This window comes from Coenobita brevimanus, chromosome 100 (genome assembly GCF_032717465.1).
Source record: "Coenobita brevimanus isolate Jiangsu-jjx chromosome 100, ASM3271746v2, whole genome shotgun sequence".
Lineage (NCBI taxonomy): Eukaryota > Metazoa > Arthropoda > Malacostraca > Decapoda > Coenobitidae > Coenobita > Coenobita brevimanus.
The window spans coordinates 26,374,967-26,395,638 of NC_137053.1; the positions used below are offsets into that span (position 1 = coordinate 26,374,967).

The 20,672-nt window shown below is 39.3% G+C and overlaps 1 protein-coding gene and 1 pseudogene across 1 annotated transcript in view; both read left to right on the forward strand.

The window, feature by feature from the left end:
* The window catches only part of LOC145414612 (synaptogenesis protein syg-2-like), a 1,004,755-nt gene that overhangs the window by 462,522 nt on the left and 521,561 nt on the right, over positions 1–20,672 (forward strand). The window lies entirely within an intron of this gene.
* LOC145414527 (uncharacterized) overlaps positions 1–20,672 on the forward strand; it is a 65,284-nt pseudogene that overhangs the window by 8,418 nt on the left and 36,194 nt on the right.

Genomic DNA, 20,672 nt, shown 5'->3' on the forward strand with positions numbered 1-20,672 from the left:
TGAAGTAGGACCCAGAAACACAGAAAGAGGCAGCACAAACTTATACTAGAGCCATCAGAGAAGTACGCTCAGCAAAATGGATCACATATAGTCAATTATAATGCTGCATAACTGAGATGTTCATCACATGCGGCTCTTCGATTGTGTCATTTTACCAAGGTAAGTAGCCTGCTCTGTATCTCTATGTGTATCAGCCCATGTTAAGTCCACTGGAGGACCAGACCATCTTGTGGAAGGGCCGATGATAGTCATAAATAACCCTTCCCCAAAGTGCAAAAGGGAAGCAGTGTCTGTAGGAAAAGTGTTGCATACGGAAGTAGAATTGATGTAATGACTATCTGTGTCTGTGCCTGACTGCATATGCCATCGACAGAATCAACAGTATACGAACATATGCAAACATTTTTAAAAGACATAACGCCCACTTCAATCGTCCGCACTGGAGTGGGTTCGAACCCTCGACTTTCAGCACACGCATCACGAAAAGAATACGTCATCCCAAGCCGCCACGACTCCAAGCAACATGTAAATATCCTAGAATTAAGTGGCGGTATCCTAGCACTGGGTCCCTAGTCTCCCTACACCTCGAAGCGTGTACAGTGGAACTGACTTTATCCGTTTTATTTAATAATTCATACTTTATACCAAATTTCCTTATCCTGACTCTACCATACAAGCAAACCTCCTGAAGACTGTTTGTGGAGAGAGAGAGAGAGAGAGAGAGAGAGAGAGAGAGAGAGAGAGAGAAATATATAATGTGTGTGTGTGTGTGTGTGTGTGTGTGTGTGTGTGTGTGTGTGTGTGTGTGTGTGGAATTCAAATATACCGTACATGTAAAGATGATTCATTCTACCACCTAAGAAAAAAGGGGAAAGAGTTCCCAAACCTGTGTCAGGTTTCTTCTAGCATACCCAGCCATCTACTTCTTGGTTTGCCAAACCTCCTCCCACCTTTTGGCTGATTCAGATATAACCTTTTCACTTCATAAACTTACGAGAAAAATGATAACATGTTTGTGAGACACAATCGTCCTTGCATGAACCCGTACTGACTTTCATTAATTTTATGATGAGATCGCAACGTGGAGTTATCAGGAGAGTTACCAGGGAGTATTTAGTTGGTTGACGAAAATGTCGTAAAATCCACTGAGAGAGAGAGAGAGAGAGAGAGAGAGAGAGAGAGAGAGAGAGAGAGAGGAGAAAGAGCGATTAGAGGCTGGTCCCTGTCCCTCCCCCCACACCCAATTCCCTCCCCACCAATACCCTCTCTCTCTCTCTCTCTCTCCACTGTTGTCAAGTTTAAGGGTAACTATGAAGTGACTGCCCAGGTTCCTTTGGAACTAACTGTACCGCTTACGTTTTTGAAGAGGGATTATAAGAGGTCCAGGAACTTTCCATTTCAGCTTTCGCAGACTAACGCACAGTATCTGTGCGCATTGTTTACTATTGCCGGTGATCTCAAATGACCTCTGACTGGTAATCTCATATGACCTTTGACTTGTAACCTCATATGACCTCTGACTTATAACCTCATATGACCTCAGAGGTCAACCTCAGACAGTCTATGTCCGAACTGGAGGTCATGTGAGTCTCCATGTCAAAAATTAGGCTGCTGGGTCCAGTCGTTCGAGCGTGTATTATCGATGACCTCAAATGGCCTTCTACCAGTGACCTCAAATGACCTGGGAGGTCAACCTCACATAGCCTATGCGCGAACTGGAGGTCAAATGAGTCTCCATGCCAGAAATTGGGCTCCAGGGGTACCCGGCGTTGCCCGGGCCAAAAAGGCTAACACTATACCGGTGACTTCAAATGACCCAGATCTGAATGTTGACCCCTTAAAATCATCCTTGCGTCATCCTGATGCAGAATATATATAGGTCTTGGGGTCTCTGGCCCTTGATTTGGGCTTGACTGAAGAACAAACAAACAAAAAAGCAATGCAGCTCTATTATAAATATAGATTATCATTTTTTAGGGAAATTATGCTTCTTTTTCCTCCAAGTTAACCAAAGAATATAATCTCTATCAAGATCATCAGAAACAAGAGCGGGTTGCTCGGGTTAAGTAAATTTGGAAAAGGGCTGGGTGTTGTGAGTTGTGCACTCTAACTCTTGATCAAAGGTGCACACCGTCAGTGTCATAGTTTTCTTGAACATATTTTCTTCATCACGTAAATCAGCGATTTCCATTCATTCTTCAAGTCTTACTTTTCTTCCTCAACAATGATGACAGAGATCTTAACAGAAAATCTTTTGGAATTTAGTCTTCCAAATAGTTATCATTAGACACAAGTGGAAATACTGTACCTAGATCTAATGACAGATTTGCAAATTTCCATCCAGTGCTCTGCAAATAAGGAATATTCTGACCATACGCAAGACATTGCAGGATTATGCTATCACAATGCCAAACGATCCATTATGCCAGAATTTATGTCAGACACCAAATTTGGGATCATATTATGTTAAAAAAAAATTAAATTATACCAAATATGGTAATACTATACTCCATTTCACCGAGTCTGGCATCATATCAGTGATGTCCGGAACACCTGTAGCATTGATAAAAGTCATCAGTACTGGATATACCTTTTTGTACTGCCTTTATAGATTGGTTCTCAAGGTAATACATAGAGGCTTACCTAGTGCAGAGGATTTACATCAACACTACAGGCGTTGAAGACATCACTGATGGTGCCAAACTTGGTGAAATGGAGTATAGATACAAGGTACAGGCCAATGGTACCATATCACAAGAGCGAAATTATGCTACGCTGGTTCTGAAAATGTTATAACTTAGCTCATACACCAAACGGAAAATTCGATTATGCTAACTATATGCTAAAATGCCCATTATTTTATAACCCATTTCTTTAATACAATGAGTAAATACAGCAAAACAAAATACACTTTCTTAGGTACACAATAAAAAGTAGGCAGAAAATTTGTAGCCGGTTATGAACGAAACTGAAATGTTAATTGTTGTTAAAGTAAACAGACTACTTGTACAAAAAGAGAGGTGGTGGGTCTTTCCACACACCTACTTAGGCATATATATATAATTGCATGCAGTCGATGGTTACGAGTCGCCTATGGAGTACAACAGAAGGAGGTGGTGATTCTTGCCACATATAGACTTCAGCAAATAGAGATGTAGAAAGAAACGTAATGAATACATTATATACTGAAAAATATAATTATTACATTTAAAAATAGCAACTACTTTTATGTAATTATAAGGGAAATTAGTTCATGTCTGTCTAGAACCATGGTGCAAATTCGGAATATTCACGAAAAATATATATTAACAAGTTTTCACGAGATCATATTTACAGCCAAGTCTCACTCTCATAAACAACAACATACAATCCACCTCTTTGGCCACATGTTACATGTGTAATCTTACATTCACAAAGTGAAGAGAGCTAGTACCATCATTTTCTATGCTAGAATGAAGCTGTCTAGTAATATCATGACTAACAAGAGAGGTGATTGTTCTCTTAACATACGTATAGCTATATTCAACACTAATATCAGGAGAATCCAAAAGCAGAGCTTCATGAGCCAAATATTCAGCCTTCTCACTGAAGGGTATCCCAACATGGGTTGGGATCCATGTGAAGTGAATCTGATGAGTTGTACTTTCAGTACACCAGATGGCTGATGAACATCTATTGACGACGACACAGTCTGTGGGAGTATCAGTCAGTAATTCATACAGTGCTCCTTGATTGTCAGCAAAAATAAGAAAATAAAATAATAAACATCCTTAGACAGACACTACACAACTGTCCCTCTTCTATATAATATAGTTGCTCTTGTAGAAGTAAAGCAGTGAGAGTTTTTTTTTTTCTTTTTTAGATTACGATGGTCACATACTATCTGGGAGATTCATAATCCCTAATTAATATCCCACATCCAGACATGGTTCTGTCACCAGACCCGTCACAGTACATGAGAACAAACTGACGATGACAGATTGCCTCTAACTTTTCCATGAAGAAAGACTGAAATTCACCAGGCAGCCACTAATCTTTAGGCATAGGCAGTTCCTCATTTTCAACACTTATTCAATGAAGATCCAATGTAGCTCGGCTTTGTGCCTTTATTAATTTAATACGAAATACGAAAGTACATTAATATGACACAAAAGTTTGTATATAAAGCCAAAGTACGTATTAGGAAGTGAATAATTATTGTTATGAAAGTGTAGCAATGAATGTCTTGTGTATTCAGACCCTTAAATAATCATTCTTACAGTTGTATATGACGCAACTTCCTAGTGACAATATTTGGTAGTTCCAGTTCATCCCTCACTGGCTAAATTTTGTTGTCCTGAAACAACCTAGTACAATCATCAGTGTCTTATTTTTTTTCATTTCCAACTTCTTAGGGTGCTTAATACTAAACTGATTATGTATCCTATAGGTTGATCATTCACTGACCTGAGAATAAATGAAAACTGGAGTTCCTTGTATTTGATGGCTGTTATTCTGACACAGCCAAGAGAAATACATTTTATCCTTCAGTAAGTAAAGCATAAGTTGTCATAATATCCCCATTGCTCTACATCCAACAGCAGTCAATTTCATTTCTCCACGATATACTCAATTGTGAGTTATGATGCCACTCAGGGACTAGTCTTCACTTGTTAATTTTATCATAGCTTCTTTTGGATCAAGTACTAACCAACACACTCAGTCTCTTGCCCTCTCCACATATTTATTAATTCCCGGATGCTGTTTTTGAGCCTCTTAGACATTCTTGTCTTCTTCAAGTTAACCATAGAAAATATTCTGTTTCATTTAGCAATAGCAACTGGAACGTTTTGCAGTGATTTAGTAAATTTACAGACAGTTGAGTATTATCAGTATTATCCAGTCTGAATGGCTTATGACCAGATGAGCGCTCTGTCAGTGTTAGTTTTTTTTTTTTTTTTTTTTTGAGAAATATTTGCTTCTTCTTTATCACTTAACATCACTCCATGTTCAAATCTTGCTCTTCTTCTTCAGCAGTGATATACCTTTGAAATTTAGGCATGTCATTCTATGAATTATTTGTCACTAGAAAAAAAGTGAGAAATACCTAAACCTAATAGATTTGCAAACTTTGTCATCCAGTGGTCTGTAAATACAAAGTATTCTAGACATTCCAAGACTATACTAGAATTATGCTAGATGATCTGTTATGTTAGAATTCATGCCAAACACCTAATCTGAGACCAAATTATACTAAAAACATACACTTATGTCAAATATGGTAACACTGGTACAGGCCTATTACAGGCGGCTAGCCACAACTGATGCACGGTGCGTGTTGCCCCACTGTCTCCAGATAATTTGTTTATATAGTAATGTTGTAGCATTTTGGAAACAGTGTTTCTGACTGTGGTCGTATATGAGTATGTGGCCACTCAGCAGCAAATCTAAGATTTTACTGGTGTTGGCGGATGTATGCACTCGCAGTGTGCTTTCTAGTTACTGTTTGTGCTTTTGACATTGGTGGTAATATGGCTGCCTGAAGTTGTTTGTAATGTGACCTTACACTGTGGTAATAAGACTGCCTGATGGTATTTTTATTGTTTGATCTTCCGTTATGACTGCCTGAAATTGTTTCTATTGTGTGATAAATGCCTGAGGTTGTTTGGATTGTGTGATTTTTCGAAGGAATTAATAATATGACTTCCTGATGATGTACTGACTGTTTGTTCACTTGACATCTCGGCTGCCTAAAGGTGTTTCGGCAGGGTGATCTTACATGGCGATGATAATATGCGTGCCTGATGATGTTTTTTTCTTGTAATCTTATGACGGTGGCGAAATCATAACTGTGTGTCAATGTCAGTGACTATATGTATGTCTTTGGTTATATCAGTACTTTTTGTTACAATTCCAAAAACTGTTACCGTATGGCCTCATCAGCGAAGAAATATCAGTATAATGAAAACTATATTCAAGATGGATTTACTGTTGTGAAAATTGAGTGAAAAATTCCATAGTGAGTTATGTGCCACAAAATTTTATCACTGGAATACACAAAACCAAGCTTTTTCAAGTGACAGTTGAATAGTTGTAATCTGAATCTGAAAAGTACGAATGCAAACCACTTTAAGCAAAAGGAAGAGAGACTGAAGCGAGCATGTTTTGGTCATTCGGGATAGTTCAGTCAAGAAAATGAATACATAGTATCAATGATAAGTGCACACACACAAAAAAAACATCATTGCTGAGAAGTTAATCGTCCCTTGCTGTAAAACAATTATAATCTGCTGTGTAATTGGATGTGATGCTCAGCATAAGGTTACATCAGTGCCCCTCTCAAATGATATTTCTTTGACGAATATTAGATATCTCTAACGACATCAAACAACAAGTGATTGGTGAAATAATAGGGGCATCTTTTGACAAATCTGCAATCCAGCTTGATCAGTTGACTGAAGTGGCTGCTTGTTCCAAGCTCCTGGTGATTGTGCGATACATCAGTGGTGGAGATTTCAAGGATAATTTCTTGTCTTGTTATGCTTCGGAGTCGGCTGCAAGAGGTAAATACATTTTCCATGAAATTTCAAAATTTTAGAAGCTAAAGGACTTTCTTGCGTGCGCAACTGACGGAGCACCAGCAATACTCGGCTGTCGATCAGTGTTTCAAGGAAGGGTAAATGAAGCGAGTCCTGAAACAAGGCATCTTCATCATATGCTTTACAGCTATGCTCTGGCATCTAAAACTCTCCCTCCAGAGTTAAGAGCAGCAGTACTTGATGACGCTGTGCACACAGTAAATAGCAACAAGTGCCCTGAATACACGACTCTGCCACTCAGTGTGCCAAGAGTTTGAATCAGATGAAGCGTTACTCTTTCTCATCGAGATTCGCTGGATGTCGTGGGGAAATATGGTAACAAGAGTAGAGACTCTGAATGGGGGGCGCTCCAAATTCTTCAAACGTGACAACAAGACAAAGCCGCTTGAGTTCATCAAGAAATTGTCAGAAACCAGTGACTCCAGAAGCTGGCTTACTTGAAGGACATATTCTTACGTGTAAACTCGTTAAACTTACCACACCAAGACCGTTTTACCACAGTTATTGATTTCATAGACAAACTAAGATCACACAATGTGAAAATGGAACTGTAGGATGGTAAGATCAAAGATTAAGATCTTAGCATGTCTAAACAACTCAGCGAAGTATTAGAAAAAACAAGGCACTGGGTAACGTGAATTGGTGCACCTTGTAGAACACATCTTTCTTCCCTGAGGATGGAGCTGCAGCCATATTTCCTCGAACTGAGCGATTTGCAATTAAAATTAATTAGACACCCATTCATTGTTAATGTGCACCTTCTCCAAGATAAAATGCAAGAAGAATTCCTAGACCTGAAGATCTTTGTTGCAAAAGATGCATTTGAAGCACTTCCCCTGACCAAGTTGTGACCTAAAATGAGTGAGAGTTACTCTGCTGCAGCTGATATTGCTGTGAGGTCTTTGCTGATGCTCCCCTATGTGAGCAAGGATTTTTCAACCTGTTGAACATGAAAACTAAGTGCCGAATGGTGTTGAATTTGGAGCTTGACCGTCTGTGGTCCTTCTTTCCCCAGTTCCCTAGCTTTTAAATGCTTTATTTAAACCCACCCAACACATTTACTCTCTTTTTTATAACATTATGCATGTTCCTACACTCCTATTTTTGACAGTTTCAGCACATTATTCATAACCATTTTTTCTCAAAACACACCTGCTTCTCTCCCTCCCTCTCTCTCTCTCTCTCTCTCTCTCTCTCTCTCTCTCTCTCTCTCTCACACACACACACACACACACACACACACACACACACACACACACACACACACACACACACACACACACACACAGTTCATCTTATAATGAAGGCAATGTATCAGTAAATCAACAAGAGGCAAACAAAATATCAGCATGTAGGGGAACCATCAACGAGAAATTCTTCTAAATATTGGACCACCAACAACAGGGTGAACCATTGCACGCTGTAGAGGTAGGGAAGATTAATGATTGGTAAACAGGACACAGATGGGTCTCCTTGTGATGGATAAATGGCCATTAACCTGGAAAAGCAGAGATCAGTTGCAACGATCGGCTCCAAAGTTTGCCAAGGACTGCTTTCGTGAGGATATTCATGGTACTTATGTACTGTACCTTTGTTACCCATACAGTAATTTTCATTAACTAACTTAAGCCTACTTTTTTCGGACTGTATATATTAGAATAACATAATTTAGGTGCAATATAAGTGAAAGGTACATCAGGTTAGAAGAAGTATTTCACTACGGTAGATATTGAATTCCGTTAGATGCGCTACATTAGGTTAAGTTGGGCGTCGCGAGGTTAGCTTAGGTTAAGTATTGAATCAGGTCGTCCTAATCTATGGTATGTACTGTGTTGTGGTAAGCAAAAAGAATGGGTGTAACATTAGGTGTCAGATACAATAGCAGTTTAGATTTGGGTTGTTTCATAAGTTTAGGTTACGCGTTTGAGAATTTGGTGATTTTGCTAAAAGTAAACTAGACGATCTTAAGTTTATAGTACATCAGATGAGGCGCAGGTGAAGACAAATATAGATAAGAGAAGGTCCAACTTCTCTCGACAACAAATATTACGTTATCTTATCTTCCCTCACTCCTAATCTGTTTTGAAAACCTTGCGTATACATACCTGGAGAAAACGTGATTAAACTTCCAGGGGCGAGAAAAAACTGAAGTACAGCTTCCGAAAATCGAACAAAATAAAATAAAACTTTCTTTCACCAACATTTTATTATGACTGTTGAGATACGTTGAGAAGGTCTATATACTTCATCCAGAGCCTCAAATTATGAACGCAAGTTGTGTTTCTCCGTTCTTTACGCAATCACGTACGAACCATTCAGTTTGCACGATATATATATTCCTTTTCTTCGGTTACATCCGTAGTAATTTGGAATAATACTATGTTTGTCCTATTATTGGAATTTCGAATATCTCGACTCGCATATCAACTTTGGCTAAGTCACATGGGAATTAGTATGAGACAAGACTGGAACCATCTCCCTCATTACAAAATCTTTAGTAATTCTTAGATTTCATCTTCTTTTTGTATTTTCGTGTTCTTCCCTGAAGTTCCAGTTCTGAGTTGTGATTAAATATGGGAGAGACAAAAAACTCCTCTGGTGTACAGTTTGTACCACACTAAAAGTGGTATGCTTCTTGTCCTCAGGGAAAATTATCAAAATCACAGAAATATAAAGAACTATCGGCTAACGAAATGAAAAGCAACCAACACGAGTAAACTCAAGCACTTTTAAACAATTGCATTACGGAGGTTATTCTCTCGGGCATGGAAGCATACATTCCCTTCTCATATCCTTTGACTAATACAAGAAAGGCATAGTTTTATTGCGCTTGTTCTAATGCCGTCCACAACAAGGAGAGGCCCTGTAAAAGGTACCAGAGCCAACACACCCCTGAATCACATGTTTTTTACGTTTCTGCCCGGAATCGTACTAAGTCTGTTCTTCGCTCTTCTAAAAATAATTTCATCTGTACTAAGTGCTCTCAACTCTCCAACTCGAATTCTTCCCGCTCCTTCTGGCATCTCGCCAAAAACCTTTCTAACAACTTTACCTCATCATCCTTCCATTCTCTTTTCTACTCTGAGCTATTTCTTTTACTGATAAAGCAGATCTCTTCGCTCAGACTTTCTCCTCCAGTTCCGCCTTAGACGATTCCTGTGCTGTTCCTCCATCACTTCTCCCCTCTGACTTCCTTATGGCTGACATTAAAATTTCCTCAGCTGATGTATTTTCTGCCATCACAGGCCTCAATATTAACAAGGCATATGGGCCTGATGGAGTCCCTCCTGTTGTCCTCAAGAACTGTGCTTCTATGCTTACACCCTGCCTAGGTAAACTCTTTCGCCTTTGTCTATCAACTTGTACCTTTCCTTTTTGCTGGAAGTTTGCTCTCATTCAGCCAGTCCCAAAGAGGGTTGACCATTCCCAACCCTCTAACCATCGTCCAGTTTCTTTAACATCCTGTGTCTCAAAAGTTTTCGAGTCAATTCTTAATAGAAACATTTTAATGCATCTCCTATCACAACCCTTTTTCTGATCATCAGTATGGGTTCCGTCAGGGACGCTCCACTGGCGATCTTCTCACCTACCATTCAGACTCCTGGTCATCCTCATTTCGGGACTTTGGCGAAAGTTTTGCCATTGCACTTGACATCTCAAAGGCTTTCGATCGAGTCTGGCATAAATCTTTAATTTCCAAACTACCCTCTTGCTGTTTCTATCCTTCTATCTGTGCCTTCATCTATAGCTTCCTTTCTGGTCGTTCTATAGCCGCTGTTGTAGACGGCCATCGTTCTTCTTCTAGATCTATCAACAGTGGTGTTCCTTAGGGCTCAGTCGTATCACCAACTCTCTTCCTTTTATTCATCAATGACCTTCTAAGCTGTACATCTAACCCAATCCATTCGTATGCTAATGACTCCACCCTTCACCTTTCCATTCGGTTCCCACAACGTCCATCTCAGCAGTTACTTCAACAAACGAGGGATGAGCCCACGGCGCACCTAATGTCTGACTTGGCTCGTATATCTGACTGAGGTAAACATAATCTTGTTGTTTTTAATACATCAAAGACTCAGTTCTTACACCTATCAACCCGACAAAATCTTCCACAGGTGTACCCACTAATGTTTAATAATATTCATCTTAATCCTGCATCATCATTGAACATGCTTGGGGCTTCTTTCACTCGGGACTTATCTTGGAAAGATCTTATTACGTCTCTTGTAAAATCTGCTTCCAAGAGATTAAGTGTGCTAAGCCGACTCCATTCCTTCTTTACCCCTGCACAATTGTTGACTCTGTACAATGGTTTTACCCGCCCGTGTGTAGAGTACAACTCTCATGTGTGGGGAGACTCCCCACATACAGCTCTTCTCAATAGGGTGGAGTCAAAGGCTTTTCGTCTCATTAACTCTCCCCCTCTTACTGGCTCCCTTCAACCTCTGTCTCTTCGCCGCACTCTTGCATCTTTATCTCTTTTCTATCGCTGCTTCAATGGTCACTGCTCCTATGAACTGTCTGCTTGCATCCCTCCACCCCTACGACGGGCGCATAGCACCCGCTTAGCAGCAAATTCTCATCCCTTTTCTGTCCAACTCTCTAATGCAAGAGTTAACCGTTACTCATAGTCCTTCATTTATGGAACAGGTCATCTCTGGAACTGTCTCCCTTTGTCTGTATTTCCTGCTGGCTATGATATCCAGTCTTTCAAACGCAGTGTGTCCAGGCATCTCGAAATGATCGGATCTTGAATTTGGCTCTCTCTTGTATTTTGCTTTTCTCGTGGAAGGAACAGTTATTGCGTGCTTGTGGCCTTTGGTTCCTTCTTCCTAGCATTAAAAAAATATATATATATATATATCGAAAACATGCTACTATCATAGTCCTAGAATGTTTAATATAAAATGGAGGGACTCCAGTATTAGAAACAATAGATGCCAAGATTTGGGTCAAAGAATGTGCTCGCATAGCTAGGTTATTTCTTGGTAGCCCTCCGTCTGTGAAAAAGCAATTAATAACAATTTTTAAATAAGCAAGTTTTGGCCAAAATTTTATCAAAATTACAGCCGAACGAAGTCAGAGATCGGGCTGAAGGATGTGTTGGTTACGGACGAAGAACACCTACGCTGCGGCCCAGGATGCCAAGGTTAGGGTCTCAAAAGATTGTTTTCACGGCTAGGTTATTCACACAAGCGTTGGTTTATGTATCACCCATAAACAACCCTTGTTAGTCCTGGCAATTTGCCGTAAGAAATTTTGCTCGAAACTCCAGTGTTTTTCTATATCTTTTCGTACAAAACTCAGAACGTAGCTCTGAATTACACTTTCTTCTTGTGTTTATTACATCAAGAAGTTGAGCATCTTTTTTTTTTTTTTTAATGGGTTTACTTTCATGAGTAAAAACTAAAATTTTTAAGAATTTATAAGTTACCTTCGATTTTTCATTAATGTGGTTTAATTCATTTCAGTATCGGCCGTTCACCTGACCTCGACATTTTATTTTTCTAACTTTTGATTGGTTTGATGTCCTTGGATGGTACAGTTGTGTAATGTCTCTTTCACATCTTATTTCACAGTTAATATATACGAAGAAAGATTTAAAAAAAAAATCTTAAATCCGAATAGAAACCGTAATATTTACTGATTTTATGTGAAATGAGTACAGGTTATGTGCAAAACCAGGCCCGTTGCTGGTACAAGTGAATAATTATTGTTATGAAAGTGTAGCAATGAATGTCTTGTGTATTCAGACCCTTAAATAATCATTCTTACAGTTGTATATGACGCAACTTCCTAGTGACAATATTTGGTAGTTCCAGTTCATCCCTCACTGGCTAAATTTTGTTGTCCTGAAACAACCTAGTACAATCATCAGTGTCTTATTTTTTTTCATTTCCAACTTCTTAGGGTGCTTAATACTAAACTGATTATGTATCCTATAGGTTGATCATTCACTGACCTGAGAATAAATGAAAACTGGAGTTCCTTGTATTTGATGGCTGTTATTCTGACACAGCCAAGAGAAATACATTTTATCCTTCAGTAAGTAAAGCATAAGTTGTCATAATATCCCCATTGCTCTACATCCAACAGCAGTCAATTTCATTTCTCCACGATATACTCAATTGTGAGTTATGATGCCACTCAGGGACTAGTCTTCACTTGTTAATTTTATCATAGCTTCTTTTGGATCAAGTACTAACCAACACACTCAGTCTCTTGCCCTCTCCACATATTTATTAATTCCCGGATGCTGTTTTTGAGCCTCTTAGACATTCTTGTCTTCTTCAAGTTAACCATAGAAAATATTCTGTTTCAGTTAGCAGTAGCAACTGGAACGTTTTGCAGTGATTTAGTAAATTTACAGACAGTTGGGTATTATCAGTATTATCCAGTCTGAATGGCTTATGACCAGATGAGCGCCCTGTCAATGTTATTTTATTTTATTTATTTTTTTTTGGAGAAATATTTGCTTCTTCTTTATCACTTAACATCACTCCATGTTCAGATCTTGCTCTTCTTCTTCAGCAGTGATATACCTTTGAAATTTAGGCATGTCATTCTATGAATTATTTGTCACTAGAAAAAAAGTGAGAAATACCTAAACCTAATAGATTTGCAAATTTTGTCATCCAGTGGTCTGTACTGTAAATACGAAATATTCTAGACATTCCAAGACTATACTAGAATTATGCTAGATGATCTGTTATGTTAGAATTCATGCCAAACACCTAATCTGAGACCAAATTATACTAAAAACATACACTTATGTCAAATATGGTAACACTGGTACAGGCCTATTACAGGCGGCTAGCCACAACTGATGCACGGTGCGTGTTGCCCCACTGTCTCCAGATAATTTGTTTATATAGTAATGTTGTAGCATTTTGGAAACAGTGTTTCTGACTGTGGTCGTATATGAGTATGTGGCCACTCAGCAGCAAATCTAAGATTTTACTGGTGTTGGCGGATGTATGCACTCGCAGTGTGCTTTCTAGTTACTGTTTGTGCTTTTGACATTGGTGGTAATATGGCTGCCTGAAGTTGTTTGTAATGTGACCTTACACTGTGGTAAGACTGCCTGATGGTATTTTTATTGTTTGATCTTCCGTTATGACTGCCTGAAATTGTTTCTATTGTGTGATAAATGCCTGAGGTTGTTTGGATTGTGTGATTTTTCGAAGGAATTAATAATATGACTTCCTGATGATGTACTGACTGTTTGTTCACTTGACATCTCGGCTGCCTAAAGGTGTTTCGGCAGGGTGATCTTACATGGCGATGATAATATGCGTGCCTGATGATGTTTTTTTCTTGTAATCTTATGACGGTGGCGAAATCATAACTGTGTGTCAATGTCAGTGACTATATGTATGTCTTTGGTTATATCAGTACTTTTTGTTACAATTCCAAAAACTGTTACCGTATGGCCTCATCAGCGAAGAAATATCAGTATAATGAAAACTATATTCAAGATGGATTTGCTATTGTGAAAATTGAGTGAAAAATTCCATAGTGTGTTATATGCCACAAAATTTTATCACTGAAATACACAAAACCAAGCTTTTTCAAGTGACAGTTGAATAGTTGTAATCTGAATCTGAAAAGTACGAATGCAAACCACTTTAAGCAAAAGGAAGAGAGACTGAAGCGAGCATGTTTTGGTCATTCGGGATAGTTCAGTCAAGAAAATGAATACATAGTATCAATGATAAGTGCACAAAAAAAAAAAAAACATCATTGCTGAGAAGTTAATCGTCCCTTGCTGTAAAATAATTATAATCTGCTGTGTAATTGGATGTGATGCTCAGCATAAGGTCACATCAATGCCCCTCTCAAATGATATTTCTTTGACGAATATTAGATATCTCTAACGACATCAAACAACAAGTGATTGGTGAAATAATAGGGGCATCTTTTGACAAATCTGCAATCCAGCTTGATCAGTTGACTGAAGTGGCTGCTTGTTCCAAGCTCCTGGTGATTGTGCGATACATCAGTGGTGGAGATTTCAAGGATAATTTCTTGTCTTGTTATGCTTCGGAGTCGGCTGCAAGAGGTAAATACATTTTCCATGAAATTTCAAAATTTTAGAAGCTAAAGGACTTTCTTGCGTGCGCAACTGACGGAGCACCAGCAATACTCGGCTGTCGATCAGTGTTTCAAGGAAGGGTAAATGAAGCGAGTCCTGAAACAAGGCATCTTCATCATATGCTTTACAGCTATGCTCTGGCATCTAAAACTCTCCCTCCAGAGTTAAGAGCAGCAGTTCTTGATGATGCTGTGCACACAGTAAATAGCAACAAGTGCCCTGAATACACGACTCTGCCACTCAGTGTGCCAAGAGTTTGGATCAGATGAAGCGTTACTCTTTCTCATCGAGATTCGCTGGATGTCGTGGGGAAATATGGTAACAAGAGTAGACACTCTGAATGGGGGGCGCTCCAAATTCTTCAAACGTGACAACAAGACAAAGCCGCTTGAGTTCATCAAGAAATTGTCAGAAACCAGTGACTCCAGAAGCTGGCTTACTTGAAGGACATATTCTTACGTGTAAACTCGTTAAACTTACCACACCAAGACCGTTTTACCACAGTTATTGATTTCATAGACAAACTAAGATCACACAATGTGAAAATGGAACTGTAGGATGGTAAGATCAAAGATTAAGATCTTAGCATGTCTAAACAACTCAGCGAAGTATTAGAAAAAACAAGGCACTGGGTAACGTGAATTGGTGCACCTTGTAGAACACATCTTTCTTCCCTGAGGATGGAGCTGCAGCCATATTTCCTCGAACTGAGCGATTTGCAATTAAAATTAATTAGACACCCATTCATTGTTAATGTGCACCTTCTCCAAGATAAAATGCAAGAAGAATTCCTAGACCTGAAGATCTTTGTTGCAAAAGATGCATTTGAAGCACTTCCCCTGACCAAGTTGTGACCTAAAATGAGTGAGAGTTACTCTGCTGCAGCTGATATTGCTGTGAGGTCTTTGCTGATGCTCCCCTATGTGAGCAAGGATTTTTCAACCTGTTGAACATGAAAACTAAGTGCCGAATGGTGTTGAATTTGGAGCTTGACCGTCTGTGGTCCTTCTTTCCCCAGTTCCCTAGCTTTTAAATGCTTTATTTAAACCCACCCAACACATTTACTCTCTTTTTTATAACATTATGCATGTTCCTACACTCCTATTTTTGACAGTTTCAGCACATTATTCATAACCATTTTTTCTCAAAACACACCTGCTTCTCTCCCTCTCTCTCTCTCTCTCTCTCTCTCTCTCTCTCACACACACACACACACACACACACACACACACACACACACACACACACACACACACACACACACACACACACACACACACACACACACACACACACACACACACACACACACACACACACACACACACACACAGTTCATCTTATAATGAAAGCAATGTATCAGTATAATCAACAAGAGGCAAACAAAATATCAGCATGTCGGGGAACCATCAACGAGAAATTCTTCTAAATATTGGACCACCAACAACAGGACGAACCATTGCACGCTGTAGAGGTAGGGAAGATTAATGAATGGTAAACAGGACACAGATTGGTCTGCTTGTGATGGATAGATGGTCATTAACCTGGAAAAGCAGAGATCAGTTGCAACGATCGGCTCCAAAGTTTGCCAAGGACTGCTTTCGTGAGGATATTTATGGTACTTTGTTACCTATACAGTAATTTTCACTGACTAACTTGAGCCTACTTTTTTCGGACAGTATACATTAGAATAACATAATTTAGGTGCAATATAAGTGAAAGGTACATCATGTTAGAAGAAGTAATTCACTACGGTAGATATTGATTTCCGTGAGATGCGCTACATTAGGTTAAGTTGGGCGTCGCGAGGTTAGCTTAGGTTAAGTATTGAATCAGGTCGTCCTAATCTATGGTATGTACTGTGTTGTGGTAAGCAAAAAGAATGGGTGTAATATTAGCTGTCAGATACAATAGCAGTTTAGATTTGGGTTGTTTCATAAGTTTAGGTTACGCGTTTGAGAATTTGGTGATTTTGCTAAAAGTAAACCAGACGATCTTAAGTTTATAGTATAGCAGATGAGGCGCAGGTGAAGACAAATATAGATAAGAGAAGGTCCAACTTCTCTCGACAACAAATATTACGTTATCTTATCTTCCCTCACTCCTAATCTGTTTTGAAAACCTTGCGTATACATACCTGGAGAAAACGTGATTAAACTTCCAGGGGCGAGAAAAAACTGAAGTACAGCTTCCGAAAATCGAACAAAATAAAATAAAACTTTCTTTCACCAACATTTTATTATGACTGTTGAGATACGTTGAGAAGGTCTATATACTTCATCTAGAGCCTCAAATTATGAACGCAAGTTGTGTTTCTCCGTTCTTTACGCAATCACGTACGAACCATTCAGTTTGCACGATATATATATTCCTTTTCTTCGGTTACATCCGTAGTAATTTGGAATAATACTATGTTTGTCCTATTATTGGAATTTCGAATATCTCGACTCGCATATCAACTTTGGCTAAGTCACATGGGAATTAGTATGAGACAAGACTGGAACCATCTCCCTCATTACAAAATCTTTAGTAATTCTTAGATTTCATCTTCTTTTTGTATTTTCGTGTTCTTCCCTGAAGTTCCAGTTCTGAGTTGTGATTAAATATGGGAGAGACAAAAAACTCCTCTGGTGTACAGTTTGTGCCACACTAAAAGTGGTATGCTTCTTGTCCTCAGGGAAAATTATCAAAATCACAGAAATATAAAGAACTATCGGCTAACGAAATGAAAAGCAACCAACACGAGTAAACTCAAGCACTTTTAAACAATTGCATTACGGAGGTTATTCTCTCGGGCATGGAAGCATACATTCCCTTCTCATATCCTTTGACTAATACAAGAAAGGCATAGTTTTATTGCGCTTGTTCTAATGCTGTCCACAACAAGGAGAGGCCCTATAAAAGGTACCAGAGCCAACACACCCCTGAATCACATGTTTTTTAAGTTTCTGCCCGGAATCGTACTAAGTCTGTTCTTCGCTCTGTTAAAAATAATTTCATCTGTACTAAGTGCTCTCAACTCTCCAACTCGAATTCTTCCCGCTCCTTCTGGCATCTCGCCAAAAACCTTTCTAACAACTTTACCTCATCATCCTTCCATTCTCTTTTCTACTCTGAGCTATTTCTCTTACTGATAAAGCAGATCTCTTCGCTCAGACTTTCTCCTCCAGTTCCGCCTTAGACGATTCCTGTGCTATTCCTCCATCACTTCTCTCCTCTGACTTCCTTATGGCTGACATTAAAATTTCCTCAGCTGATGTATTTTCTGCCATCACAGGCCTCAATATTAACAAGGCATATGGGCCTGATGGAGTCCCTCCTGTTGTCCTCAAGAACTGTGCTTCTATGCTTACACCCTGCCTAGGTAAACTCTTTCGCCTTTGTCTATCAACTTGTACCTTTCCTTTTTGCTGGAAGTTTGCTCTCATTCAGCCAGTCCCAAAGAGGGTTGACCATTCCCAACCCTCTAACCATCGTCCAGTTTCTTTAACATCCTGTGTCTCAAAAGTTTTCGAGTCAATTCTTAATAGAAACATTTTAATGCATCTCCTATCACAACCCTTTTTCTGATCATCAGTATGGGTTCCGTCAGGGACGCTCCACTGGCGATCTTCTCACCTACCATTCAGACTCCTGGTCATCCTCATTTCGGGACTTTGGCGAAAGTTTTGCCATTGCACTTGACATCTCAAAGGCTTTCGATCGAGTCTGGCATAAATCTTTAATTTCCAAACTACCCTCTTGCTGTTTCTATCCTTCTATCTGTGCCTTCATCTATAGCTTCCTTTCTGGTCGTTCTATAGCCGCTGTTGTAGACGGCCATCGTTCTTCTTCTAGATCTATCAACAGTGGTGTTCCTTAGGGCTCAGTCCTATCACCAACTCTCTTCCTTTTATTCATCAATGACCTTCTAAGCTGTACATCTAACCCAATCCATTCGTATGCTAATGACTCCATCCTTCACCTTTCCATTCGGTTTCCACAACGTCCATCTCAGCATTTACTTCAACAAACAAGGGATGAGCCCACGGCGCACCTAATGTCTGACTTGGCTCGTATATCTGACTGAGGTAAACATAATCTTGTTGTTTATAATACATCAAAGACTCAGTTCTTACACCTATCAACCCGACAAAATCTTCCACAGGTGTACCCACTAATGTTTAATAATATTCATCTTAATCCTGCATCATCATTGAACATGCTTGGGGTTTCTTTCACTCGGGACTTATCTTGGAAAGATCTTATTACGTCTCTTGTAAAATCTGCTTCCAAGAGATTAAGTGTGCTAAGCCGACTCCATTCCTTCTTTACCCCTGCACAATTGTTGACTCTGTACAATGGTTTTACCCGCCCGTGTGTAGAGTACAACTCTCATGTGTGGGGAGACTCCCCACATACAGCTCTTCTCAATAGGGTGGAGTCAAAGGCTTTTCGTCTCATTAACTCTCCCCCTCTTACTGGCTCCCTTCAACCTCTGTCTCTTCGCCGCACTCTTGCATCTTTATCTCTTTTCTATCGCTGCTTCAATGGTCACTGCTCCTATGAACTGTCTGCTTGCATCCCTCCACCCCTACGACGGGCGCATAGCACCCGCTTAGCAGCAAATTCTCATCCCTTTTCTGTCCAACTCTCTAATGCAAGAGTTAACCGTTACTCATAGTCCTTCATTTATGGAACAGGTCATCTCTGGAACTGTCTCCCTTTGTCTGTATTTCCTGCTGGCTATGATATCCAGTCTTTCAAACGCAGTGTGTCCAGGTATCCCGAAATGATCGGATCTTGAATTTGGCTCTCTCTTGTATTTTGCTTTTCTCTTGGAAGGAACAGTTATTGCGTGCTTGTGGCCTTTGGTTCCTTCTTCCTAGCATTAAAAAAATATATATATCGAAAACATGCTACTATCATAGTCCTTGAATGTTTAATATAAAATGGAGGGACTCCAGTATTAGAACCAATAGATGCCAAGATTTGGGTCAAAGAATGTGCTCGCATAGCTAGGTTATTTCTTGGTAGCCCTCCGTCTGTGAAAAAGCAATTAATAACAATTTTTAAATAAGCAAGTTTTGGCCAAAATTTTATCAAAATTACAGCCGAACGAAGTCAGAGATCGGGCTGAAAGATGTGTTGGTTACGGACGAAGAACACCTACGCTGCGGCCCAGGATGCCAAGGTTAGGGTCTCAAAAGATTGTTTTCACGGCTAGGTTATTCACACAAGCGTTGGTTTATGTATCACCCATAAACAACCCTTGTTAGTCCTGGCAATTTGCCGTAAGAAATTTTGCTCGAAACTCCAGTGTTTTTCTATATCTTTTCGTACAAAACTCAGAACGTAGCTCTGAATTACACTTTCTTCTTGTGTTTATTACATCAAGAAGTTGAGCATCTTTTTTTTTTTTTTTTATGGGTTTACTTTCATGAGTAAAAACTAAAATTTTTAAGAATTTACAAGTTACCTTCGATTTTTCATTAATGTGGTTTAATTCATTTCAGTATCGGCCGTTCACCTGACCTCGACATTTTATTTTTCTAACTTTTGATTGGTTTAATGTCCTTGGATGGTAGAGTTGTGTAACGTCTCTTTCACATCTTATTTCACAGTTAATATATACGAAGAAAGATTTAAAAAAAAAATCTTAAATCCGAATAGAAACCGTAATATTTACTGATTTTATGTGAAATGAGTACAGGTTATGTGCAAAACCAGACCCATTGCTGGCACAAACACAACCCTTAACTTCCTCCCAGGCGCACGGAAAGTTGTTGAGCATTTAGCCTTACCCTGCAGGTTCCTGTGTTGAGTGATGTTAGCAGGCACAACACACACACACACACACACACACACACACACACACACACACACAATAATTGCCGTCGTTGCATTTTTTAAATTCCTGTTTCTATTGTCATCTCACTTTCCTCCAATTGTTGTTTTCGTTTCTTTGAAGTTCGTTTAGGTCATAGTAACTTATGCCACAGGTGATAGTAAATATTGTA